Source organism: Anser cygnoides, chromosome 2 (assembly GCF_040182565.1).
Source record: "Anser cygnoides isolate HZ-2024a breed goose chromosome 2, Taihu_goose_T2T_genome, whole genome shotgun sequence".
NCBI classification, from domain to species: Eukaryota; Metazoa; Chordata; class Aves; order Anseriformes; family Anatidae; genus Anser; species Anser cygnoides.
In genome coordinates, this window is record NC_089874.1 from 163,814,333 (window position 1) to 163,841,753 (window position 27,421).

Below are 27,421 nucleotides of genomic sequence, written 5' to 3' on the forward strand. Positions count from 1 at the left end.
TGTGATTGAGAGAAAGGACTGGCCTATAGCGAATCAAAGTGCTCCCAAGGGGTTTTTGTTCTAGTAGTAGTGTACATATATCTTACTCTTTGTATTGGTAATTATTTGGAAACCTAAGGGTTAAAAATAATGACAGGGAAAAATCAACTATTAATTTTGTTTCTAGTGATTGTAGGCCTCAGAGAAGGCCTTGGTCAATTGGCAACTTGGAAAAGGCATGACCAGATAATAGTAAGACGGGATACCCCGTCAAAATAGGGGTGAATGTGACAGAGGGTTATGTACCACAATCTGTCATGTTTGATGCTTGTGAGGTGTTAGCTTGTGGAGATTTAAATGCCCAATGACAATTGAGCATGAGAGAACAAGTAACTGGGAGAGACCCAACAGCCAGATTGAGAACAGCTGTATGGAAACGATCCTCTATTGCCATCAGAGAAAGGGAGAAACTCAAGGAGAAAAAAGGAGAGAAAACAGGAGGCCCTCTTTGAAATGCGGCAGTTCAAACATTTGAGATTGAAACAGGGTATGGGGATGTGAATGCCTGGATAGAATGGGTCAAATATGCTGTCCAGAGTCTCAACCGTAGCACTTGCTATGCTTGTGCCTCGGGACGACCGATTGCCCAGATAGTGCCCTTCCCATTGGGGTGGACCAGGGATTCCCAGGGGATGCGATGTAAGATTGCATTGTACCAAGAAAAGACTGCCTGGGGAAATGAGGCCTGTAAGTCTCTCTCTTTGCTGTTCTCTTCCTTGCGTGATAGCAGTATCAGGGTTCCTCCTGCAATCTCTACAGCTATAGGTGACCATGCAGCTTGCCTCTCACGGCAGGGTGTGAGTGCTACCTGGCATCTGGGAGAATTTGCCTTGTGCACGAGGACCTTGAATGCTACCAAGGACCTGATGGGAAACTGCTCAAGACTTGAGATCCCCAGGGCAGATCTGTGGTGGTACTGCGGAGGGAAGATCTTACAGTCCACCCTACCATCTAATTGGGGAGGCACTTTTGCACTTGTTCAATTAGCTATACCCTTCACCCTGGCATTTGAAAGAGAAACATCACAAATACCAGGCTGGGAGATGAGTGGCTGGAAAGCTGCCTGGCCGAGAAGGACCTGGGAGTATTGGTTGATAGTCGGCTGAATATGAGCCAGCAGTGTGCCCAGGTGGCCAAGAAGGCCAACAGCATCCTGGCCTGTATAAGAAGCAGTGTGGCCAGCAGGGCTGGGGAAGTGATTGTGCCCCTGTACTCGGCTCTGGTGAGGCCGCACCTCGAGTACTGTGTTCAGTTTTGGGCCCCTCGCTACAGGAAGGACATGGACGTGCTCGAGCGAGTCCAGAGAAGGGCGACCAAGCTGGTGAGGGGTCTGGAGAACAAGTCTTACGAGGAGCGGCTGAGGGAGCTGGGCTTGTTCAGCCTGGAGAAGAGGAGGCTCAGGGGCGACCTTATCGCTCTCTACAGTTACCTTAAAGGAGGCTGTAGAGAGGTGGGGGTTGGTCTGTTCTCCTACGTGCCTGGTGACAGGACGAGGGGGAATGGGCGAAAGTTGCGACAGGGGGGTTTTAGGTTGGATGTTGGGAAGTACTTCTTTACCGAAAGGGTTATTAAGCATTGGAACGGGCTGCCCAGGGAGGTGGTGGAGTCACCATCCCTGGAGGTCTTTAAAAGACGTTTAGATGTAGAGCTTAGCGATATGGTTTAGTGGAGTACTTAGTGTTAGGTCGAAGGTTGGACTCAATGATCTTGAGGTCTCTTCCAACCTAAAAATCTGTGATACTGTGATACCCAGAAGAAGTAAAAGAGGCTTAGGAATATCATTTGATGATAGAGTGTACATAGATTCTATTGGGGTGCCTAGAGGAGTTCCCGATGAACAGAAAGCCAGGAATCAAATTGCTGCAGGGTTTGAGTCGCTGTTCTGGTGGGTAACAATCAATAAGAGTATTTATTATAGTCAGCAGATATTCATAAATCATACAAGGGATGCGATAAGAGAAATTGCTGAACAACTAGATGCCACCAGCAAAATGGCTTGGGAAAACAGAATAGCATTAGATATGTTGATCGCGGAGAAAGGAGGGGTGTGTGTGTGTGTATGATACTGAGCAACCATTGTTGCACTTTTATACCCAACAATACTGCCCCGGACGGCACAGTAACTAGAGCGTTGCAAGGGCTTACCACCCTTGCCAGTGAATTGGCAGAATAATTAGGAACAGGCACTTCCATCACAGGATGTTTGGAATCTTGGTTTGGTAAATGGAAAGGGATCATAGCGTCCATATTTGCATCCTTGATTGTAGTAGCAGGAGTTTTGACGGCCATTGGTTGTTCCATTATCCCCTTGTGTAAAAGGACTAGTACAGTGGTTAATTGAAACTGCACTATTGAAACAAATGACCGTGGAGCCACCACCTAACTCAGATAAGGTGATGATATTAGAGGTGATGGAAAGCAAAGAAGGTGAAGAAGAGGAAGAGATCTACCAAATTACACCTCAGAGAAAAGTTTTGCAAAAATCAACAATTTATAAAGAAGAAAAGGGGGGAATCGTGGGAATAAAAATGTTGTTTTTGCAGAGTTACATTGTTTAGAGGGAAGGAAGGCGGTGTTGAGATAGGCTTGCAGTGATAAGAAAGCTTAACAGACAACCTTGTAAAATGCAGACAACCGGACTCCTTAGAGCAGCTAGGTGAAAATCACGGTGTCAAGTCAGATAAGTGAAGAAACATTACCACTTCAAACAGTAAAAAAAGTCAAAAGAAATTTGAAATTTAACAGGCCGGCAACTGAAGGCCACGTAGTGTCTGTGAAGCGTCGGACAGGTTGTGAACCTGGAATATCCAGTCAATGGGGAAACAGGGGAGGGTCCCGGTCGTCGAGAAAGAAAGTATATAAACCGTACTGTGTGACTAGTAGGTGCGCTCCTGCTTGTGGGACGCGTGCCATTGCGATCGCGAATAAATTACTACTTCACTGAGATCCTCACCTGAGCCTAAGCTACTGGCTACGGAGTGTTTCTCACACTCCCTGCACATAATCCTGGCTACAATATACCGTGTTATCGAAGGTGCCTTTTAAACAACATTGATAGAAACTCAGGGGGCGATAGTACTGACCCTGGGTGTGGAACTATCCACGCAGGGAATAATCCACGCTGCACCAAATATGGTAGCCACAGGAACGTTAATATACATAGCGCACACCAGATGCAACGTGAGAATCCTGTAACTGGATGGCCTGTCCCAAATGGCGAGAGGTGGTACTGGCTACGTGGCAATAAAGCCAGGAAGGTGTTGCCCCTGGAGGCAATAATTCCAAACGTAACTATTATTGAAGACCCACAAAGCCAAAGCCCCCTTGAGACCACACGCAGGATTAAGCGGACTCCAGACAATTCTCTAGTAAAATTCTCTAGTATTTCACAGCTTTGCAAGGTGGTTTTTACCTTGGTGAGGGGTGGGTGAATTAGAAAAAGCTATTGTAAATATCTCCGCTATAACTGAAGAACTAGAAAATAAGTTTGATAAGTTTGCAAAAATAGTACTTTAGAATCGAATAGTATTAGATTCATTAATAACCTCATAAGGAGGAGCGTGCACTATAATTAATGCTAGTTGCTGTATAGATGTAGATCAAACGGGATGAATTTGACTGATATTTGGGGGGAAAAAAAGGTATACTGGGGGGCGTGGGGGGGGGAAAGATCCTACATAGAGTAGCTCAAGATGACAGTTCCTGGGCATTTAGAAGCATTTGGGAGAAACTAACTTCGTGGTTACCTGAACAGAATTGGCTCAAACAACTATTTGTTGGTATTGTAAAAATAATGGCATTGTACGCCTACCCTCCCCCGTGACATCCGAAGAAGACTATTGCGCCTTAACATTGGAAAAACTCAAGAGTGCGGTACGTGAAGAGGTGCAAAAACAACAGTAGGAGTAAGGAAAGAAGAGGAGGGAACTGTGAGAAACTAAGTTGTGTTTTTGCAGTAGAGAACTAATTTTCTGTATTCCGAGGTAGTTGTGCAGTCATAATAAGGAGAAATGCTACGTGGGTAAGCGGACAGTAGGCAGCCTCACTGTTCCGAAATAAGGCAGAAGCTTGAGGAAAAACAGGTTGAGCAGCGTGGGAACGGTAAAACAAAGATCCCAGGTTCCTGAAACATAAGAAACGGGGAAAAAAAAAAAAAAGCAAATAAGAAGGGAGAAATTAAAGGGTTGAAAAAGAAGTAAAATTGTACATACATGGTATAGAGGAGCGTCGAGTAGCTTGTGAACCTGTAGTACTCGGCCAATGAGGAAACAGGGGAGGGGATCAGGCGTCGGGGAATAGGGAATAAAAGTTGATGTTGTGCTTATTGCAATGCGCTCCCGATTGGCAGGACGCCCGCCACTGCAACCGCGAATAAAATAGCCTCACAGAAGATCGTGTGTCAAGAAAATTATTTGAGATGTTTCCCGCAGATATACTTGACGAGAGAGGACCAAGAACACCCGCGCCTTCTTTTTAAATAAAAAAAAAAGAAAGAAAAAAAAGGCAGCACAGGGGCAGCCTCAGGGTCGCCCTCCCACAGGGAAGCGGCGCCGTGATTGGCTGGACCGTGAGGGCGGATGTGGTGTCCGAGCGAGCCATCATTGAGGGCAGAAGCGCTCCATGATTGGCTGGAAACCCAGGGCGGAAGTGACGTCACGGCTAGCCTTAACTCAGGGCGGAAACGCTCCGTGATTGGCTCGGAGGAACGCAGGGCGGAGGTGCCGTGAAGGGCTTGCCGGCACTATGGGCGGAAGCTGTCGGGCCGGGCCGGGCCGCCGAGGCGCGGTGCCGCAACGAGGTTGGTGGTCGGTGCCGCCCCGGGCCGGGCCGGGAGGGGGCGAGGCGGTGGGCGGTTGGGGCGCCACGCGGTCGGCGGCTTCTGCGGAAACGGCCCTTGTGCGGGGCGGGGGCGGTGCCGCGCCGGACCGGAGCGGACCGGAGCGGGCGTGCGGCGGGGTCTGCACTGCGCGGGGCTTCGGAGGGCTGGGGGAGAGGGGGGCGAAGCGGCGCGGGGGGCGTGCGGGCGGGCGCAGAGAGGGCGGCGGGGGGGCGGACGCAGAGAGGGCGGTGGGGGGGGGGCGGTTGCGTGCGCTTGGCCGACTCCCCTCTGGGTCGGATGGACTGCTCCGTCCCGCGGCATGCTGGGAGCTGTAGTTCTGTGGTGCGCGGCCGGTCTTTCCCCGAGCCGGGGCCGGGGCCGGGCCGTGCGCGCCGGGAGGCGCAGGTTGCCGCTGACTGCGAGCGCGGCTGCCGGCGGTGAGGCGAGCGAGAGCCTTCGGGGGTGTCTCCCCGGAGCGTCGGGCCGGGAGGGGTGGGGGCTGCGGCGGCCGGGCGCGGGTCCTCGCTGCGCTCGATCGTCGGGCTGCGCCTCGGAGGTTTTCCTCCCCCCGCGTGCTGACGGCCGGCTCTCTCCTTTCCCTGCGGCTCACCAGGGCAGAAGCAGCTCCCCGCCCCTGGGACCCCTGCGGGGTTTGTTGCCGAGCGAAGGTGGCGCAGCAGCTAAAGGGAGGAAAGCTGCAGCTGGCGTACTGCAGTCGCAGGTTTCCCAGGAGAAAGAGCAGCCCGTCTGTCCCAGCTGTCCGGGTAAGTCGCAGCGGGTGAAAATCCAGGCGTGAAGGGGATTTTGGTGGCTCTCTTAGACAGCTAGTCCTACCAAAGATCGCATTGGTTACAAAAGGTAGTAGTAACCTTGCAGTTTGTATGTTCTGTAACGTCTGTAGCACAATAAACTGGCAGGTGAAGAAATGAGCGGGTACAAATACACGTGACTCTATAGCTGAGATTAAATAACGTGCAGGTTCTTTTGTGTTTTGTCTTTCAAAGCGCGTTGTTTGACTCGGTGATCCTTAACGATGATCCTCGGTGGTCCCTTCCAACTCAGGATATTCTATGATTCTGTTGTTGCCGAGCGCCTGAGCTTTTTGCTCACATTACTGAGGAAAGGAATGGCTGTGCTTCTTCCCCCCTCATCCCTATTTTTTTTCCTCTTCTCCCTCGATGACAGGGACTTGAAATGTTTTTCTCAGATGTCCATGTGAAAATTTTAAAGAATGCTAATGGTGAACACTGACAGAATTGGGTGACTTTTTAAAGGTGGAGGGTAAAGAACGTGGAAATTCCTAGTACGTTAATGTTACTTTGTTAACAAAACTGATGTAATAGCCACTTGCTGTTTCTGTTTTTTTGGTTTGGCTTGGTTTTCCTTTCAGTAGTCTCCCGAAAGGCTTTTGTTGACAAAACTTTGTCCTGCTTCAGCTTTAAGAATTACCCTAGAAATAATGAACAAGTGCTTGCAGGGCTTTCCAGAATGCTAATTGTAGTCAGTCAAGAATGACTTGGGAGGCAATTCCTTTCACGTAATCGTAGAGTGGTTTGGGTTGGAAGGGATGCTTAAAGATCATCTAGTCCATCCCCCCTGCCTCGATCAGTGGCGTCTTGCACTAGGTCAGGTTGCTCAAAGCCCCATCCAGCCCAGCTTTGAGTACCTCCAGTAATGAGGCCTCTACAACTTCTCTGGGCAGCCTGTTTCAGTGTCTTACTACCCTCATTGAGAAGAACTTCTTCCTTTTGTTCAATCTAAATCCATCATCCTTCAGTTTAAAACTTGTCTTGCCTTGTCGCTACAGGCCCTGGTAAAAAGTCCTTGCCTGTCTCTTTTGTAAGTCCACTATACGTGTTTAAAGGCAGTAATGAGATCTCCCCAGAGCCTTCTCTTCTCCGGGCGGAAGTGTGACAGAGCCCTGCTGCTGGTGCTGGCTTGTGGGTCAGTGCCGAGCTACCGGAAGGAGGTTTTTATGTACTTTTCTAATTCCTTCAAAGGGAAGTTGAAGTACAGACAAGCTGACTGAGAACACTCCAAAGTGGTAGGCGTGAGACTTTTTGTAGGACACCAGCTCTTCTCCTCTGTGAGCGGAAGGAAAGCTTGTTCGGGCACAGGTATCTAGCACAGAGGGATGCAGCTCTCTCGTTACCACTTTTGCTGACTCCTGAAGTGTTCCTATGCGCTGGTCTGATATCCCTGCCCATCTGTGACAGAAGAGTTTGTCCCTCAGATTGCAGAAGCAGCATTGTGGAATTTAGTTTTTGGAATGTATTGAGATTGTACTCCTGAAATCTGATCTGTTTCAAGATACTACCTATCCTTTCAAACCTTGCTTCTCTGAAATCCAAGTCATTGTCATTACCCCAGAAATACCGAAGGGAGAAATGCTCCATTGAGCAAATTATCAGAAAGACAGAATCAATTTAGGCAAGCCTCTCTCCCGTGGAATTTGTGGATTCCTTAAACTGGCCTGGCAGGAGTATTTGAAGTAAATACTATCCAAGAAAAAATTATTTTCACATGTCCCCTCAAGACTAGGAGATGGTTACCCAGCGAAATGCTTGCTCGAGGCACGGGCTCAACAGCTGATTAAATAATTGGAGTGTGTGGGATAAAATACTGCAGACAGCACAGTCCACGCGTTTGGTTGTTTAATGCCACTGAGATATGGTTTTATAGCAGAAATGTGTCAGAATTAACAGTAATACAAGGAAACGATGCAAACCTGGAGGTAGGCAGTGAGCTTTGTGAGCAGGGAGTGCTGGTGTGGCCCTGTTCCTCTGACTACACCTGTGCGAATCAAGTAGGGGAAGTGAGTATGGATGTGGTATTTCAGCCCTTTCAGGGAGCTGAATGTCACCTGAAAAGATGACAACGTCCCTGCCCTGAAGGACCTGCCTACCACAGTCTGTAGCATTGTGTGCATTTGTAGATTGCTGGGCCTGAGAGTAGGGGACTATGGGATGTTGGGGCTGGGATTTGATTTGGGGATTCCCCCCAGCCCCACAAGCTTATGTTTTAAGTTAAAGCTTGGAAATAAAAGAGGGAGTGAGGGAAGAAAAAAGCAAAGCCTTACAGAGCCTCAGCTCCATGGAGGAACAAATAACAGTCTGTTTGCTTCTGGAAGAACTTCCCACTGCTGAGGATAGATGGGGTGGACCCCAAAAACTAGATGGGATTCTGTGTGAGCTGGTGATACTGCCAGCAGGACTCCATAGCTGACGAGAGACATTATTTGTTTTGATGTCCGTCACAAGGAAAAATGCTTGTTTCATCCAACTTGGGGAAGTAGTATCAAACTCACAGACAGAAACAATATTAGTAAGACTCTATTATACAGTCATTGTGAAAGTTTAGCATAGTGAAGAAACTGTGTGTATAAGGTGAAAAATGGAGTCATACCTCCGAGAAGTCCCAGTTTGTGGTCTTTATTCTTTTTTCTTGTTTTTTTGGGGGGGGGGGGAAGGGGGGGGGGGGAAAGGGGGGTAATGGGGGAGAGAGACGAACATTACCCAAAAAGGTGACAAAATCCGTGCCTAAAAAGCTCACCTGCTACAGCTTTTATAAATGATCTTTGCACTGCAAGTTTCAGTTTTCATGAAGCCAAATTGACATAAATCTGAAAATTTCCATGGGTTTAAAAGAACGCTTACTGAAATATTCTTGTCATTCACAGTAATAATGGAGTGAGTGAACTTGTTCCGCATAGTGACCTTACTTTATTTTTTTTGTATTCCAGCAAACCTGTGCAATCCCAGGAGTGTAAGTACAGTCTTGTGTAGCATTGTCATTCTGCCCCACCACTCTGATATCTAACAAGGTAATACTTTCTGGATGTTGTCTACAAATTCTTTCCTTTCTTATGTAAGAGGTAGATGCATGTATTGCCTAGTTTGTCATAGATTGTTGCTGAAGTACTGTTTTATTTGTATTTGTGAAGACAGCAGAATTAAAGATAGCAGCTCGGCGACTTCCACCAAGATGGTCATTAAGATAAAACAGTGAAGTTTCTAGCATATATTAAAAAGCCTGGAGGAATTAGCATAGCTTGCAGGAAATTGTGCTGGAAAGAGATGATATTTGACAGCAAACATGAAAATGTTGTCTTTTTACCAAGAATGATGAGAACTGCTGCGTCTGCCCTGTGTTTGGATGGGTAAGTGGGGTGAGTGAGTTAAGAGGAGCTGAGCGTAGAGTTTGTGGCGGAATTGAGAAACGAATGAGATAATTTAACCTCTTTTCCGTGCATGTTTTTTTTTTTTAAATCCCATACTTTTGTTATTATCCAGAATTTTTAATGTAACTCTCTATTTTAACTGGTTTGGTTTTATGGATAGCAGCTAACTATAGAAAGAACTAAGATCCTGAAGTGTCCTTGGAACTGCTAACTCTACTTCTTTATCTCTTCCCTAAGAAGATGCCCTGGATTTAAAGACGGTGTGTATTAAATGAAGTATGAGAAGAAACAGCTTCTTCGGACACTTGCGCTCCTCTTCTTCAGCTCATGCAGAAGGCTGACAGCCTGTCTCACTCTTGTCAGTGCTATCCCACCAGCTCCTGTAGGAGCTCAGCACCGCGTTTGGCCTGTTGCGATCTTCCCGCTCCCCTCATTTCTGTGCTGCAATGTCACCATCCACGAGAAGTCAGGTAGGATCTGAAGACCTTTGAAATTGCTAAAGAATCAAACCTCAGCTGTCAGTTTTAGCCCATTGTATTCCAGACGTTTGCTTTGCTGGATGATGGTTTCGTTTTTGATTTTGTAATACGTTCTTTGTAGAGGTTATTTTAAGCAGACAAGTAGGTAGCCTCCTTCCTTTGGTGGATTTGTGCAGGTTTTAGCTGAGCTTTGCGCATCTGAGCGATTGCCCAGTGGCTGTTCTGGTCTTGATGCGTCCCTAAAACCTTTGTCCGCCTCGCCCCTCCTCTTTGTGTATTAAGATGCATGTTTGCGCAAAAATAATGTACACCATGCATAAGCCCCCCAGTGGTTATGGGGCATTTTCAGCATTTCACAGATAAGACTCCGTGTTTACTTAATCACTTAGGCATAGTCCTGGCTTTCAGCGTAGGCATAGCTAATGATTGTTACTCAAGTGGTTATGAAGTTCCCAACGTTTGTTTGTTTATATATATATATATATGTAGAGAGAGAGATACACATATGTATGTATATACATAAATGAAACTGAGTCTGTGGAGTAAAAGACTTTTCTGCTTGCTGTATATACTCACGTATCAGCAGACTCATACGCAAGCTGATCCAAACTGGGTGCCAAGCTGTGCCTTTTTTGTCGCATGGAATATGCAATCTGTGCACCTCAGGTGTACCTTGTCTATTAACTATCTCTTACATTGTGCCACCCCATTAAAATCAGTGGATGTACCCAGCACCACCTTGGGGCTACATAGAATGTGGAAATTTCTAGTATGTTAATGTTACTCTGTTAACAAAACTGACGTACTAGCTGCATGCTGTTTCTGTTTTTTTGTTTTTCTTTTCAGTAGCCTCCCCAAAAGTTTTTGTGGACATATTGTGTATCTTTTCTTGTTCTTCCAGGATTCATTTGGCAGGAAAGACGACCATGGAATCCGAGGGCTGTGGACAACCATCTACCAGATAGCTGTTGCAGATGCCTTCGGTCATGTCATTTGTCCTTTTAGCTCGCCCTTTCCTTTATCTTGAGTTGAATTTTTGTGCAGCGCTATGTTTGCAGTGGTAACACTGCTGCTGAGGTGTTTTCGATTAAAAACGATCTTAACTGTAATAGTGAATTCACTGAGTGTGGCTTTGTATAACGACTTCCACGACCATAACATTTTTCTCCTTTGTCACAGATAGGAGGAAAACTCTTTCCAGAGAGATGGAGAAGGAATTAATTATACCTCTGCCTCATCCCGTGAGACCAGAAGACGTGGAGTAACTGTAAGCTGTGATTCTCAGGAGACATACTAAGCATCTCTGGTTTCTTCTCTGCCTGCCCCCCTAAGGCCTTAGGGATGAGAAATCTTAGGCTTAATGTTTTTCCCTATGAAATACTGTCGCGTTAAGGGGCGTAGCTGACTAACTGTTACGGGTCTGGTCGGATTCGGGGTACTGAACTACCACGGTCACGGATTCACCAATGACGTAGCACATCCTCACTCTAGTTGTGTTCAATGAGAACTGTCACGGCTAGGAACAATGCAACGAAGGGCAGTTTATTACAGCAACAGGAACACAGGTTCTTTGGAATTGCCGGCGATAAATTCACTGTCCGCAAAAGCAAGCGAGCACACATGAAATACACAGGTACTCGTCCTGGCTGTTAACGCACTAAAAGGCACAAAGGCTCTAGAGATTTCTAAGCTTCTACGGAGACGCCTGGTACAACCAAGCATTCATATCTTACCCTACGACATCCCAGTGTGGGGGGAAGAGAGGCTCAGCCTGTCGACTGATCCTGGAAGTCAGAAAGGTATCCTTTTGTGATGGTATCTTCCCTAACATCCCCTTTCACTTAAGCCAATTTACATTATCCACCAATCTGTTCTCTTTAGTGACCAGTGATAGGACCTGTGGGAATGGTGTCAACCTGCGGCAGGAGAGGTTCAGGCTAGACATCAGAAAGAGGTTCTTCACTGAGAGGGTTGTTGAGCACTGGAACAGTCTCCCCAGGGCGGTAGTCGCTTCACCAAGTATGTTGGAGTTTAAGAAGCGTTTGGACTGTGCTCTTAGTCATATGGTCTGAATTTTTGGGTTGACCTGTGCCATGCCGGGAGTTGGGCTCGATGATCCTTGTGTATCCCTTCCAATTCGGGATATTCTATGATTCTGTGATTATTTTCTGTCCCTTTTAGGTGGAGCTTGAGTGACTCTAGTCAGGCATATCTTGGTTATGATTTGTAAAATTTTCTTGCTTTCGTTTAAAGGTATAGGGGTCTGAGAAATTCAGAGCGTGTGCTCAGTGAGGGGTGGTCGCAGCTTGGAGGCATAGAGCTTTTGGGATGGAGGTGTGTTTTGGTATTATAGTGATGATATAATGAGCAAAAGTTCACTAGAGTACAACGTTCTGTCAAAACCATGACAGGTGGTTGGCTCAGGGTGTGAGAAACAAAGTTGTGTTTTTGCAGTAGAGAATTACTTTTCTGTATTCCAAGGTAATTGTGTAGTCATAATAAGGAGAAATGCTAAGTAGATAAGTGAAGGGAATGAGGACACAGACTCCAAGATAGTCAAGAAATGGAGACCCTTTATTGTTCCGATGCCAGATATTATATAGCTTTCTGAGCCAGCTACATGCACTGCACGCAGCTAGCGTGCGTAGTTACAGACTTCTGATTAGTGCATTCCTTTTGATCATGCATAGCCCTCTATAGGCCCATCCGAGCCTAGCAACTTCCTATTGGTTCCCACTTCCTCTTATTCTAGCCTGGTTACCACTCTATGCCTGTGAGTAACCTTCTTCTTAACCCTTAGTGCACCGCTGTATCATTCAGCTCCAGTTTATCACCGAATGGGTCACCTGTAGATAAGTGGACAGTAGAAGGCCTCACTGTTCCGAAATAAGGTAGAAGCTTGAGAAAAACAAGATGAGCAGTGTGAGAACAGTAAAACAAAGATCACAAGTTCTCAAAACATAAGAAAGGAGAAATCAAAGGGCGAAAAAACAGAAATTGTACATACATGGTATAGAGGAGCATCGAGTAGCTTGTGAACCTGTAGTACTTAGCCAATGAGGAAACGGGAGGTGATCAGGCGTCGGGTAATAGGGAATAAAAGGTTATGATTTGTTTACTAAAATGCGTTCCTGACTGACAGGACGCCCGCCATTGCAATCATGAATAAAATAGCTTCACAGAAGATCCTGTCTGAAGAAAATTATTTGAGATTTTTCTCACAAGGATGGTAAACATGCAGCTTATCAGTCTTGGTGTGCATAAGAGCATCAGGTCCCCGTCTCATCACAGAGCCTATCTGTGGTGTCTCCACTCTGCTCTGTGCTCTGTACTGTTCCTTAGAGTCAGCACACCAAGTTCCCCTAGTGCAATAGCATGTAAAGTTGGAGGCCTAGGGAACGCTTAGGTAGTGCAGCTACCCTCCACCCTGAAAGCTTTTTCAATGCTGTACATTTTCTTTAAAATGTGAATATTAGTTTAATTTGCCTAGTTACTTAAGGCAATTACTCCACGAGTACCAAAAGTGATATTGAGAAGCCTACTTCCAGCATCTCTGTTGGTAATAATCACTTCATACTTGTGTGCTTATCCTCATGCCTTTTCCTTTCAAATACTGGAAAGGCAGAGACTGTTGACAGAGTCATCTCTGATCCAAAAACCAAAACTCTGATTTCATCCCAAACTAATGCTGTCTGATGTCAGTAAAATTGCTATTACTCTGTCATCCTGGCCGTCGCAATTGTGCCTCTGTTGGACTGTCTGTCCAACCCTGTCGATCACCCCTGTCCTGCTCCCTGCCCCCCGGGTGGTTCTTCTGTCCCTCTGCCCTGCTGTCTGTCTGTCCGCCTAGTTCCTCTCTTGCTGCTTGTATCCCACTTGTGCCCTTTTCCTTTTTCTTCCTCCTCCTGTGCCTCACAGCCCATTTCTGCAGGAGGCAGCTGTTCCCCAGGGCATGGATGCTGAGACGGACGGATGGACCTGCTGGATGCCTGAGCCCCGCAGCCCCCCAGGGGAAGGGGAGAATGTCTGGGCAGGGAGTTCTGCCGCAGTCTCCCTCCCAGGAGTCCTGTGTAAGAGTTTAATAAAGTTTGCTTTCTGGCTTGTGCTGCCCTCTGTGTTTGTGGACACTGTAAGTGGCTGTGGCCGTGCTGCTGGGTGCAGGTTCCTGGGTGTGGAGGGGGCAGGGGCTGGGGTGTTGGCCCCGTGTTTATTGTCCATGGGGGAGCCAATGGACACAGACAAGTGACCTGGGTGTGGGGACCACCCTGCTGGGGAGGCTGCAGGCGGGGGGGGGGGGGCAAGGGCAGCAATGGTGGGGGTAGGCCTGTGCTGTCTTGCTCCCTGGGGCAGGTGTGCTGGGGCTGGTCTGTGCGGAGGGAGTGATTGGCGAGCGTGACCTGGGCTGTGGCTGCTGCGGAGCAGCAGGTGAGGGAGGGCCTGGGCGTCCGTGGCAGAGGGGAGGGAAGGGTGTTGGGGCGGCTGGGTCCTGCGGGACCCGTGTCTGGGGTAGTAGGCGGCGGATCACAAAGCACGGATTTGACTCTGGAGCGGGGTGTCAGCTGGGTCAGGTGGCTGGGAGCGTCTTGCCCCACAGCATGCTGGGAGTTGTGGTCTTTGAGCTCCGGGCTTTTGATTGGCCACATTGGTTTCCAGAGCATGCTGCGAACTGTAGTTTCACGTTGCGGCTCAGCACGGGGCCTTTTAGGATGGGCAGTTACTTCCTCCGTGCCAGTGGAGCGGGGTGCTTTTTCTTGCCGTTCTTGTGTGGTCCACGCGGCTCCCGCCGCTTCCCTGAACGAGCAGACGGCCTGGAAAGCCGTGCCTGCCGTTCTGTTTCCGCCCATGCATGGAGCAGGGTGGCACGGCGGCGCCTGGTGTCACCTGGTGGCCGAACAGCGAGCGGTGCTGTAGGCGAAGAGGCGCTGCAGTGACGCGTGGCTCTCTGCTCCTACCTGCTGGCGAAAGGGAGGTACTGCAGACGGAGGAGATGCGCATGCGCTGTACCAACTGCCAGGCTTCGTGCCCCGCAGCATGCCGGGAGTTGTGGTCTTTGGGCTCCGAGCTTCCTGTCGGCCACTTTGGCTTCTGCGGTATGCTGGGAAATGTAGTTCCACGTTGCCACTCGGCTTCCAAGCCGGGAGCAACACGGAGCCAGGTAGGAAGGGCAGTTGTTTCCTCCCCCCCAGTGGACCGGGGTACCTCTTTTTGCTGTTTCCGTGTGGTTTTCTGCGTGGATCCCACTGCTTCTGTTAACAAGAAAACATTATGAGAAGCCGTGCCTGGTTCCACGCATGCACGGAGTCGGCTGGTGAAAAAGCAGTACCTCCGGCGGGGGGCCGGCGTGCATGTGCAGTAGTTGTGCGTCGCCCTATGCTGCCACCTGCTGCTGGAAACGTGATACTGCTTTGTTTCCCCGTCCTCTCAGGAGCCCTCTTTATGATGCTTGTACACCCTTCAGGCTCACAACGCTCATTTTCTCCTCAACTTAGTATTCCTAGTCCCTGCCTACCCGCCCCCCCCCCCCCCTTTCCAAGGACCTACGTGCTCTGCTCAGGTCCCTCCTGAGGTCTTACAGATCTTTTAAATCTGCGCAGCATCCTTTCCAGCTTGTACTGTGCCACTATTTTTTCCTTTCTCCTTTTGAGAATGTCTGTACCCTTTTCAGATCTTGATTGGGTTGACTTTTTTGGACCCATCTGCGTAGCCTTTTGGTTTTTAGATAGTCTACTAAGGTATGTTACTTCTCCTGTGAGTTATTTTACTACATTGAATTGCTTTTTTGGTGGTTTGTAATCTGTTACACTCCTAGATTATTTCTACCTATGTAAAGAAAGGTTTCAACTAATTACAGTCAAAAAAAAGTTTTAGTTACCTACTTGGTCATATTGTGGTCTCAATGATCAGAATTGAAGCAAAAGCACAGGAATTGTTACTTCTATAACACTCCACACACCATTGAGCTAAGCCAAATAAAAAAATGCAGCTGCTGCTCCTCCTGCGCTCTTTATCCCTTCCTGTGCTTTGCCCCTCCTCTTTCCCAGGTGATTGGGGCAGGGTGCCGGGTGGGGCCTAATGCTGTGAGCCGCAGGTGTCCTATTAGAGAGCTCATTCTGCCTGAGCTGCTCTTTGGGGTAAGTGCTTTGTTTTTCCTTCAGTCAGTTGCAGTTTTTTTTTTTTTTTTCCTTTTTTTAGGTGGGTCAGAGTCTATGGGCTGGTGTGTTTCCAAGTTGAAAGAGATAAGTATGTCTATTTAAGGTACCATCTAGTAGGATCATTTAAAGTAGATTATATAGTAGTAGGTACCTTTATTGCATGCAGCTCTTCTTCAGGTGAGTAATTGTTATAGTAATTCTTATAGTATAAGTAATTCTTTTCCCATGTTTTGTTCATGATGTTTATAGTGTGCCTTTTTATGTGTGTGTTTGGCCTGGAGCTGTCCTGCCTGGCAATTAGTGATGGTAGCTAACATGGTGGTCCAACAGTGCAATAATACATTGTCCTGACTCTTTTGGGAAAGACATCTGGTCTGTCTCTGGGTGAATACTCAAGCTCTGGGTGAGTACTTAAGGGCAGCTGGCACAGAGTCTTTTTTTCTTTTTTTCCAGCAGTAGGTAAACCTTAGGAGGAACCTGTCAAAGGAAACAGCACTTTCTGGAACTGTCAAGTTCTTGTTCGGCAACTTGGTGATTGGTTTGATCTGCCTTTTCAGATGTAAAGGCAAGCGGACTGCTGTTTTGAAATGATAAAATTAAAAACATGAAGTTTGTCAAATGTGGCAGTGCCTGTTTGCAGTCTGTTTATTGCTTTTGCTAGTGGTAGGTAACACTTCTGAGGAATCGGTCGAATGAAAGAGCACCTTCTGGAACTGTGAAGCTCTGCGTTGGCAACTCGGTGACTGGCTTGAACTACTGTCCATTTCCAGAGGGAAGCGGAAAGCTGTTTTGAAGGGAAGCTGTTCTGAAATTAAAAAAGAAAAAAAATAATGGCGCTGCTCTATGGCACCTGGAGGACCACCGCTCTGTGTGACAGTTAAAAGAATGTGATTTGGAGATGGAGAGCAGCAGAGGTAAAACAGCTGGGAAGAGAGGTATAAGTATTGCAGAGGTATTGCAGTAGGTAGGTAGGCTGTGGTTATGAGGTGCCTCAGGGTGTGCTTTGTCTTGTTTCTGCAGTTCCCTCGTGCAGCCGTGGAGAGGTGAATTCCCCGTGTTGTGGAGTGGTGCAAAAAGGTGAGAGGGTTGTCAGCCCAGTCAGTTTCCTTCACCGAAGCTAAGGTAAGTCTTTCAGGAGAAACAGGCTGATTGCCTGTGCTGCACTCTGCACGCTGTTGACCTAAGCCAGACCAAAAACAGGGCTGCTGTTCCTCCTGCTCTCTTTATCTCTTCTCATAGACGGCCCCTCCCATTTTCCACATGATTAGGGCAGGCATTCTGCCTGGGCTGCTCTTTGGGGGGTAGGGGCTTTGTTTTTCCTTCAGTCAGTTGCAGGGTTCTTTAGGTGGGTCAGAGCCTATGGACTGATGCATTTCAAATTGAGACCGGTAAGCCCATCTTTTTGAGGTAACTAGTAGGGTCTGTTAGAGCAAAGCTGCCAGGTGCCCCCCCACCTTGCAGGTGGCTGCCAAATGCCCCCCCCCCGGCCTTGCAGGTGGCCACGTTTGAGCTTGGATCTACTTTCCAGGTACAGAGGCAAGTGGACTGCTCTTTTGAAATGATAAAATTAAATATAGGGTCACCTGTGGTGTTGAAGGGTGGGTGGTAATGCTGGCAGCTGAATGTTTATCTTTTGACCGTGTTTTCCTTTGTTCAAGCTGAAATGCAGTGTGCAATACAGGACGTTGCGACCCGAGCTACCTCAGGCAAGGTGAGCAATGAACAGAGGTAGCAGTTATTTTTGGGGTGTGGTTGTCACTGCAGTTAAGTTATTACAAAAAGTAGAATAAAAATCCATTTTGCCTTTTAGAGGTGCTTTAGGTGGCTTGAGAGCAGATGGAAACATCTGCCTCGGGGGTTGAGTGAGTGGATGAAGTAAAAGAGCGGTTGAGAGTAACTGTCCTAGGGGTGCTGTGGCTTTTGCTGCTGTGGTTGCTTTCTCTTCTGCTTATTAGGTGCCACAGGCAAGACGGGCTGTGATAGTCTTTAGAATAGGAGCAAAGCAGGTCACTGGAATGCTGTTTGGTTCCTGAGAAAGGTGTTGCAGAGGAAAAAGGTTGTCTGGCGTGGCAGTTCCTGATGGCAGTCTTCCTCAGTAGGTGAAGAGGTGCCTGAAGCCCCATCCCGTGTAGCCTGAAATGGTGTGTCTGTGTTTGGGTTGGGGTTGCACCTTGGTGAGTGTAGGGATAGGATTTAAGCTGGTGCAGCAGAGGGCCAGGCTTCATTGTCCTGTAGTGTGTTTTGACCCATCAGCATAGCCTTTTGGTTTTCAGATAGCCTACTCAAGTACGTGATTTATGCTGCGAGTGATGTTATTACATGGAATTGATCTTTTTTTCTGGTGTGTAATCTGTTATGCTCCTAGATTTTTTTTCCTGTATAAAAACAACGGTTTGAGCTGCTTGCAGTTGAAAAAAACTTCAGTTACTTGCTTGGTCATATTGTCCTTTCAATATTCAAAGCTGAAGGAAAAGCATGGGGATTGTTGCTTCTAGAATCACCCCAGTTCTCTTGTCTGCAGTCTGCATGCTGTTGAGCTAGGCCAGAAAAAACAAACAAACAAAAAAAAACATAGTTGCTGCTGCTCCTGCTCTCTTTCTACTTTCTTGTGCTTTGTCCCTCCCCTTTCCCAGGTGATTGGGTTTGGGTGCTGGGCGGGGCCAAATGGTATATGAGCCCCAGGTATGCCATTAGAGAGTTCATTGTGCCTGGGCTGCTCTTTGGGGTAAGTGCTTTGTTTTTCCTTCAGTCAGTTGCGGGGTTCTTTGGGCAGGTTGGAGTCTATGGATTTCTAGATTTTAAGTGCTTGGAAATCACTTACTAGAGGGATATTTAGCAGAGGCTGCTGGCTCACTTGTTTTTGGGATGGTGGGATCCACTTGTGTTTTTGGGTTATATTTGAATCTCTAGACGTATGAAGCCACTTGTGTAACTCTCCAGAGGACTAAAAAGAGCCTGATTACACACTGCAAGAGGCTTGACCACGTAGGCGCAGTATTACCAAGAGGCTGAGCAGGGTTGTATCAGAGTTACCTTTTTCATCTGTAAAGGGTAAGTCAGTGATTACCCCTGCTGGGGCTGCTGTGTGTGCATGGCTTTTTGGCATTTGTGGAGCTCAGTTGGTTTTTTTGTGTGTGTATGTTATTACTTTTTTTTTCTTTTGAGAGCCAAATAGTGTGTGCGCTGAGCGTGGTTGGCAGGAGGAGGTGGGGAATTGTCTGGCAGGGGAGCTGTTCAGGACTGGTAGGTTTGGTTTCTAGGAGCGTGCGGCATCCTTCCTGTGCGATGCCACTGATTGTTGGGCAGGAACGTTCCAGCTCGTGTGTCTTAAACAACGTAGCTTGTGCAGTGTGTGTTGTGTGGCCCGGGCAGAGTTTGCCGCGGCGCTGTGAGCGAAGAATCTCAGTTCGAGCTGGTGAGCAGCTGAAGTAAAGGAGCTGGGAAGAGAGAGGTATTGCAGCAGGTCTGCTGTGGCTGTGAGGTGCCTCAGGGTGTGCTTTTCTCTTCTCTCTGCAGGGGCTTCATGAAGTCTTGGACAGGGAAATGCCCGTGTCACAGAACAATGAGGGAAGGTGAGAGTTTTATCAGCCTGGTGATCCCTGATCTGAAGCGAAGGGAAGACGTTTGGGTGTTTCCCTCTGAGGGTCTGAGGTGAGGCTGTTTGGAATAGAGGAGCAATGTGGCAGGTGGAGGCTTGCAAGCACAGCGGTCATTTTGTCCTTCTGTGTTCCCAGGTGGCATGGGTGATGGTGGCCGTTCCTTTCGAGCTTGGATCTAACTTGCAGGTACAGAGGCAAGTGGACTGCTGTTTTGAAACGAAAACATTAAATATGGGGTCCCTTCTGTTGTTGAGGGATGGGTGCTAATGCTGTCAGCTGAATGTTTATCGTCTGACTGTGTTTTCCTTTGTTCAGGCTGAAACGCAGTGTGCAGTACAGGACGTCACGACCCGAGCTACCTCTGGAGTGACTCTGGTGAGTGATGAACAGAGGTAGGTGTTATTTTTGGGGTGCAGTTGTCGCTGCAGTTTTTTTAACTATATCAAATAGAGTAAAATTCCAGTTTCTCTTTTAGAGGTGCTCTAGGTGGCTTCAGAGAACGGGTGGAAGCATCTGCCATGTGGGGTAGGTAAGCGGCTGAGGTAAAGGAGGGGATGAGAGTAACTGTCCTAAGGGTGCTGTGGCTTTTGCTGCTGTGGTTGCTTTCTCTTCTGCTTATCAGGTGCCACAGGCAAGGCGGGCTGTGATAGTCTTTGGAATAGGAGCAAAGCAGGTCCCTGGAATGCTGTTTGGTTCCTGAGGCAGGAGTTGTAGAGGAGAAAAGCTTTCAATATTCAAAGCTGAAGCAAAAAAAAAAAAATAAACCACAGCTGCTGCTTCTCCTCTTTCTACTTTCTTGTGTTTTGCCCCTCCCCTTTCCCAGGTGATTGGCTTTGGGTTCCAGGGAGGGCCTAGTGGTCATTGAGTCACAGGCATCCCATCAGAGAGCTCATTCTGCCTGGGCTGCACTTTGGGGTAAGTGCTTTGTTTCTCCTTCAGTGAGTTGCAGGTTTCTTTAGGTGGTTAAGAGTCTATGGACTGATGCGTTTCCAAGTAGAGACCGGTACACCCATCTTCGTGAGGTAACAACTAGTAGGATCTGTTAGAGTAAACCAATCTAGTAATAGGTGCCTGTATTGCATGCAGCTCTTCTTCAGGTGAGTAATTGTTATAGCATGTTTACGGATAGGATGGCAGTGTTACTTTGTGTGTTTGCTTTGTGGTTCTGGGTCCCTTATGATTTCTGCAGAATTAAGACAGATATTATGAAAGTTATAACCTTGGTGGCAAGGTGATGGAGCAGGGTTTAGGAGATAAGTATCATCGAAGCTCCCTGTGTAAGCATGCATCTGAAAAGAGCAGCAGTAGGCGTGTAAGGGGTAGTCTTTTTCAGGGTTAGGGACAGTTTGTTTTATTTTTGGAGCTTTTGCCTGTGGTTTGGGTGGCTGTAGAGTCTTTAGACGTTGCAGCTTTCTAGTTTTTAAGTGCTTGGAATTCACGTAATAGAGGTGTGCTTAGGAGGTGTTGCTGGCTAACTTGTTTTTGGGAAATGGTGGGGTGCGGTTCCTTTTTTTTGAGTTATCTTTTAATCTCTAGGTATATCAAGTCATTTGCATAACTGTCCAGAGGCTTCACAAGGAGCTTCAGTACGCATCAGAAGGGGCTTGACCGCATAAGTGCAGTATTACGGAGAGACTGAGCAGGGTCACCATTCTCATCTATAAAGGATAAGTCTGTGATTACCCCTGTTGGGGCTGCTGTGCATTCATGGCCTTTTGGTATTTGTGGACCTGAGGGTGTTTTTTTTTCTGGCTCTCGTCTCTGTGTTTGAGTCCTCTGCAAGGAGCTGTACTGTTTGCGTGTCCATCACGGATATGACCTTCTCTTTTTGTTTCTTGTAGCCCAGGGCATGGGCACAGACACTTGAAGGAGGCACGAGGGTGAGTGGACGGCAGTGTGGGCCCTGAGTTGGTCAGTGGATTGTGTTAAGTCTGCTTTGCCTGTTACGCAGGCTTTGGAAGCACCTTGCGACAGCAGAGTACATTTCCTGCCACGTTCCTGAGGCGCGCCAGGCGTCAGCGGTTCCAGTTCCTGAAATGCTGGAGATGCTCGGAGCACAAGAGGAGCTGGGAGCGTGATGCATCTCCTTGGGATGTTAGGTGAGTGAAGAGGTGGTACTGGGTTGGTGAACGTGGGTCTGGGGCTTCTTGGCTGTTGGGGTAGGGGAGGAAAGAAGAGGAGTGGGTATAGACTGTTTTGTGGATTGTCATTTTTGTTTGTTCTTTCTCCTTGGTCTAAGCTATGTGACCTTGGCTCAGTACAGTAAATGGAAGTGCTAAGCCTGGATCGGGAAGGTGAGTGGAGAAAAGGTGGGAAAAGGGCATTGTTTTTGATTTGGTAGTCTATTGGTCCCACCTCTGGGTGACTCCTCTTTTCCGGAGATGAAGAAGATACTGGGAACATCCTAGTTGGCCTCTGTGGTCCACCTTGAGGATGGATTGTGACCCCTGAGAATTAAGTCCAGGGGCAAATACTGTGTGTTTGGGGGTGGTTGGCCGGGGAAGGCGGGCAGTTGTCTCGAGTTGGTCTATCTGACTTCAGTAGCAGAGCAGGTCAGTGGACTACTGTTTTGTTTTTGAGGTGGGTGTTTCACTAGAAGAAGTTTGGCTGGTGTGCCAGTGCCTGATGGCACTTTATTTCTGCAGGTGAAGAGGAGCCTTGTGCTGGAAGCAATGTCCTGGCTAGCCTTCGTGTTCCTTGATGAGGATGGAACCTGCCTCCCGTCATTCCCAAGCTAAGTTCGGGTGCAAGTGCTGTGTTTGCTTTCGGGTTTTGAATGCACACATAGGCCGAGGGTCTGTGCTTTTAAGTCATTGCTGTGGATGGGGCCTTTTAGGATTGATCACAGTCAGACAGTGTATGGGGGCGTGAGATTCTGTCAGGTACGGCTTGAGCACGTGCCAGGCAGGGCAGTTCCAGCTTGGTGTCTGTGTTCTGTGTTGTCTGTGCTGTGCTGTTGCTCCTGGTGCTTGGCAGGCCCTGGGGAAGCCGTCCTGAGGGTGTTGAACACTTGACCTCACTGGAATAATGCTGATGCTCAATCGGAAGCTGAGCATTTCTTGTCTTGCAGTGGGAGCCTAAAGAGATCATTTCTTATGTGCGTGTAATTTTTTTGTATCAAATGTTTCTTGATGTGATCATCATATGTTATGCGCTCCTCAGGTCTTGATATCCTCATTGCCTTTTTCCACTGGACAGATTAGATGGGCAACTTGGTAGCCACACCAAAGGTCCTAAATGCTTGTTTCATCATCGTAGGGCTGATCTGAGCACTTCTTGACTTGCAGTCGCAGCTTAAAGCGCAGATGTTTCAGGTCTTGTGCATCATATTCTGTTTCAGATGGCATCTGTTTCCATCCTCGCTGTTGCGGAAGTCATGTGGGCTTCATCAGGAGCTCTGTCTTGGGAGTTCATTTCCGAAGCATTTTTCTTCTGGGGTTTGTACTCCCCATCCTTCTGGTCTCTTGCCTTGAAGGCAGGCTTTTTATGCCTCCATCATCCCAGTTCTGGCAGTTGCTTCCAGTCGCATGTAGTGACATTTGAGTCTCTCGTTGGGTCTTCTGCAGAGCACCTGTTCTGACTAGCTGTCGCTGTAGGGCTTCCCTCTGCGAGTCCTTTTTTTGTGCCTTGTGTTCTGTGTTTTGTTTGTAATGTTTGTAGCGTGCCTGCGTGTGTGTGTGTGTGTGTGTGTGTTTGGCCTGGAGCTGTCCTGCCTGGCAGTTAGTGATGGTAGCTAACGTGGCGGTGTACTAATACATTGTCCGTACTGTTTTGGCAAAGACATCCGGTCTGCCTCTGGGCACATACTGAAGGGCAGCTGGCACAGAGTCATCTCCATGGTGTTTGGCAAATGTGGAGGGGGAGACTTGAGCTGCTTGCGAGCAGCTGTTTGCATAGTGCTTGAATAGTGCTAGAGGAGAGGTCTGTCATTGAATCTTGAAAGCTCGCAGATATGGGGTTTTGATTTTTTGTTTGTATTTTGTTCCCCTCCGCAGTAGGAGGGGTAAACCTTAGGAGGAACTGGTCACAGGAAAGAGCTCCTTTTGGAACTGTCAAGGACTCGGTAGGCAACTCGGTGACTGGCTTGATCTACTTTCCAGGTGCTGAGGCAAGGGGGCTGCTGTTTTGAAATGATAAAATTAGACATGGGGTCCCTTGTGTTGTTGAGGGATGGGTGCTAATGCTGGCATCTGAATGATTATCTTCTGACTGTTTTCATTTGTTAAAGCTGAAACACAGCGTACAACCTGGGACTTCACGACCAGAGCTGGTTTTGGCAAGGTGAGCGATGAACAGATGTAGCTGTTATTTTAGGGGTGCGGTTGTCACTGCAGTTACTTAACTACACAAAATACAGTTAAAGTCCTGTTTATATTCCAGAGGTGTTGTAGCTGGCTTAAGAGAGCAGATGGAAGCATCTGCCTCGAGGGCAGGTGAGGGGGCAGAGTAAGGGAGCAGGTGAGAGTACCTGTCCTAGCTGTGCTGCGGCTTTGGATGCTGCCGCGGCCTATGCTTTTCTTTTTCTTTCGCAGGTGCCTTGCACAGACTCAGAGGGGCCAAGCTGCACTCTGAAGAGCAGCATGAGAAGGGCAGGCTGGTCGTGAGTGGGGTTGGAGCAGAATGGCCAAGTTGCGCAAGGTGACTGCGAAGGGTATCCATCTTGCTTTGCAGGTGTCATGGCAGGCTCTACACAGAAGTGGCTGAGGATTTGAGATGAGGCCGGAGAGTGACAAGGAGCAGCACGTGCAGGGATGGTTTCCAAGCGCTGCGGTTGCTTTCTCTGCTGTTTATCAGGTGCCACAGGCAAGGTGGGCTGTGACATCAGTCTGTAGAATTGGAGCAAAGCGGGTCACTTGAATGCCGCAGGGCATCTGAGAAGGGTGTTTTAACAGGAAAAGTTTGTCTGGCGTGGCGGTGTCTGATGGCAGTGTGTTTCCACAGGTGAAGAGGTGCCTGGAGCCCCATCGCATCTAGCCTGCGTATGCCTTGAGGATAAAGCCTGCTTTCCAGCAGTCCCGAAAGCTAAGTTTGACCTGAAATGCCCTGTCTGTGTCTTGGGTGGGGTTGTGCAAAAAGCTCCTTGCTTTTTGCACTGGACCGTCTAGACAGGCAACTTGGTAGCTGTGCCAAAGGTCCTAAATGCTTGTTTCGTCACCATGGGTCTGATCCGAGCACTTCTTGTCCTGCAGTTGCAGCTTAAAGTGCAGATCTGTTTCAATTCTTGTGCATCATATTCGGTTTCTGATTGCGTATGTTTCCATCCTCGCTCTTGCAGAAGTCATATGGGCTTCATCAGGAGCACTTTCTTGGGAATTCATTTCCTAAGAGATTTCTTCTGGGGTTTGCACTCCCCATCCTTCTGGTCTCTTGCCTTGAAGGCAGGCTTTTTGTGCCTCCATCATCCCAGTTCTGGCAGTTGCTTCCAGTCGCATGTAGTGACATTTGAGTCTCTCGTTGGGTCTTCTGCAGAGCACCTGTTCTGACTAGCTGTCGCTGTAGGGCTTCCCTCTGCGAGTCCTTTTTTTGTGCCTTGTGTTCTGTGTTTTGTTTGTAATGTTTGTAGCGTGCCTGCGTGTGTGTGTGTGTGTGTGTGTGTGTGTGTTTGGCCTGGAGCTGTCCTGCCTGGCAGTTAGTGATGGTAGCTAAGGTGGCGGTCCATTGGTGTACTAATACATTGTCCGTACTGTTTTGGCAAAGACATCCGGTCTGCCTCTGGGCACGTACTGAAGGGCAGCTGGCACAGAGTCATCTCCATGGTGTTTGGCAAATGTGGAGGGGGAGACCTGAGCTGCTTGCGAGCGGCTGTTTGCATAGTGCTTGAATAGTGCTAGAGGAGAGGTCTGTCATTGAATCTTGAAAGCTCGCAGATGTGGAGTGTTTTTTTTTTTTTCCTCCAGTCCTAGGTAAACAGTAGGAGGAACCGGTCACAGGAAAGAGCTCCTTCTGGAGCTGTCAAGCTCTCGTTCAGTAGCTCAGTGACTGGCTTGGTCTACTTCTGAGGTGCCGAGGCAAGTTGTCTGCTGTTCTGAAACAACAACATTGAATGTGGGGTCCCTTGTGTTGTTGAGGAATGGGTGCTAATGCTGGCAGGTGAATGATTACCTTCTGACTGTTTTCATTTGTTAAAGCTGAAACACAGCGTACAACCTGGGACGTCACACCCAGAGCTGCCTCTGGCAAGGTGAGCAATGAACAGATGGAGCAGTTATAGTTGGGTTGCGGTTCTCACTGTCACTCTAAGTGTCCCCTCTTTTCTGTTTTAGGGGTGTTCCAGCTGCCTTAAGAGGGTAGGTGGAAGCATCGGGGTAGGTAAGTGGGTAGAGGTAAGGCAGCAGATGAGAGTGCTGAGGCAAGGGGGCTGCTGATTTGAAATGATAAAATTAGACATGGGGTCCCTTGTGTTGTTGAGGGATGGGTGCTAATGCTGGCATCTGAATGATTATCTTCTGACCGTTTTCATTTGTTAAAGCTGAAACACAGCGTACAACCTGGGACTTCATGACCAGAGCTGGTTTTGGCAAGGTGAGCGATGAACAGATGTAGCTGTTATTTTAGGGGTGCGGTTGTCACTGCAGTTACTTAACTACACAAAATACAGTTAAAGTCCTGTTTATATTCCAGAAGTGTTGTAGCTGGCTTAAGAGAGCAGATGGAAGCATCTGCCTCGAGGGCAGGTGAGGGGGCAGAGTAAGGGAGCAGGTGAGAGTACCTGTCCTAGCTGTGCTGTGGCTTTGGATGCTGCCGCGGCCTATGCTTTTCTTTTTCTTTCGCAGGTGCCTTGCACAGACTCAGAGGGGCCAAGCTGCACTCTGAAGAACAGCATGAGAAGGGCAGGCTGGTCGTGAGTGGGGTTGGAGCGGAATGGCCAAGTTGCGCAAGGTGACTGCGAAGGGTATCCATCTTGCTTTGCAGGTGTCATGGCAGGCTCTACACAGAAGTGGCTGAGGATTTGAGAAGAGGTTACAGAGCATCAAGGAGCAGCACGTGCAGTGACGGTTTCCAAACGGTATGGTTCCTTTCTCTTCTGTTCATCAGGTGCCACAGGCAAGGTGGGCTGTGACGTTAGTCTTTAGAATCGGAGCTAAGCAGGTCTCTAGAATGCCACAGGGCATCTGAGAAGGGTGTTTTAACAGAAAAAGCTTGTCTGGCATGGCAGTGCCTGATGGCAGTGTGTTTCCACAGGTGAAGAGGTGCCTGAAGCCCCATCCTGTCTAGCCTGCGCACACCTCGCTGAGAATGAAAGCCGCTTTCCAGTAATTCAGAAAGCCAAGTTACATCTCGGCCTCGAGCATCTGGGGCCTGTGCTTTTGGGCCTGTCTGTAGCATTTGGCACTTGCTTTAATACTTTCTTGGCATATATTTAGGCTTTTGGGGCCAGTGTCTTGGGGGGGTGTGGAGCTGCTTGTACACCTTTGGGGCTTGCATCTGGGGGGGGGGTTGGGAGTTGCTTGTACACCTTTGGGGACTGTGGCTGGGGGGGGTCAGGGCCTGCATCTGGGGGGGTTGGAAGCTGCTCCTACAATGTAGGGATCTGTATCTGTGGGGGTTGGGAGCTGCTTGTACACCTTTGGGGCTTGCATCTGGAGGGGGTTGGGGCCTGCCTCTGGGGGGGTGGTTGTGAGCTGCTTGTATACTGTAGGGGCCTGCTTGTACACCTTTGGTGGGGCCTGCGTCTGGGGGGTTGGGAGCTGCTTGTACACTCTAGGGTCTTCTGGTGGGCTTTGGAGCCTCCCTTTGAGGGGGCATTTGGGAGCTGGTTGTACACCTTTGGGGCCAGAGTCTGGGGTGTGGGGGCTGGGGCCGGGGCCTGCATCTGGGTGGGGTGGGGTCCAGTTCATGGGGGGGGGGTTGGGAGCTGCTTGTGGACAGTTAGGGTCTGCATCCGGGTGTGGTTGGGGCCTGCTTGTAGACTTCTGCAGCCTGCGTCTGGTGTTTGGGGGCTTTTCTGTAGCGTTTGGGGCTTGCATTTTGGCTTTGGGATGTGTCTTGAGCTTCTGGGGCCTAGCTGTAGAGTTTGGGGCCTGCGTCTGGGGCTTTTCTGTAGCATTTTGGTCACGTGTTTGTGATTTGGGGGTGTGTATCCAGGGTTTTGCCTTTTTTGTAGTTTTCAGCTATGTGTCAGTTTCTTTGTCAGTTGCCTGGGGTTAGGGGCA

The 27,421-nt window shown here is 48.5% G+C and overlaps 3 long non-coding RNA genes across 48 annotated transcripts; 2 read left to right on the forward strand and 1 right to left on the reverse strand.

Annotated features, from left to right (window-relative positions):
• Nucleotides 1–1,900: 1,900 nt before the first annotated feature.
• On the reverse strand, nt 1,901–4,564 carry LOC136789850 (uncharacterized). The gene is made up of 2 exons (XR_010828920.1): nt 4,251–4,564; nt 1,901–4,162 (listed from the first exon to the last, which is right to left on the reverse strand). It is a non-coding gene; the product is annotated as an uncharacterized lncRNA (long non-coding RNA).
• Nucleotides 4,565–4,710: 146 nt separating this feature from the next.
• On the forward strand, nt 4,711–19,316 carry LOC136789848 (uncharacterized). Of its 18 annotated transcripts, none has more exons than XR_010828876.1 (10): nt 4,711–4,837; nt 5,472–5,622; nt 8,601–8,681; nt 9,276–9,508; nt 10,419–11,316; nt 12,994–16,583; nt 16,690–17,197; nt 17,328–17,380; nt 18,580–18,720; nt 19,186–19,316. It is a non-coding gene; the product is annotated as an uncharacterized lncRNA (long non-coding RNA). The 18 variants fall into 18 exon arrangements; XR_010828877.1 differs by having other exon boundaries at nt 16,690–16,791; nt 19,186–19,307; XR_010828874.1 differs by having other exon boundaries at nt 16,690–17,380.
• An 85-nt stretch (nt 19,317–19,401) lies between these two features.
• On the forward strand, nt 19,402–27,067 carry LOC136789849 (uncharacterized). 29 transcript variants are annotated; one of them, XR_010828918.1, is made up of 14 exons: nt 19,402–19,454; nt 19,584–19,643; nt 19,744–19,793; nt 19,891–21,367; nt 21,508–21,562; nt 21,914–23,368; nt 23,497–23,549; nt 23,626–24,076; nt 24,210–25,276; nt 25,397–25,449; nt 25,532–25,555; nt 25,738–25,790; nt 25,890–26,274; nt 26,451–27,067. It is a non-coding gene; the product is annotated as an uncharacterized lncRNA (long non-coding RNA). The 29 variants fall into 29 exon arrangements; XR_010828919.1 differs by having other exon boundaries at nt 21,914–23,331; XR_010828913.1 differs by having other exon boundaries at nt 19,891–21,148; nt 21,220–21,367; nt 21,914–23,549.
• The last annotated feature ends 354 nt before the right edge of the window (nt 27,068–27,421 follow it).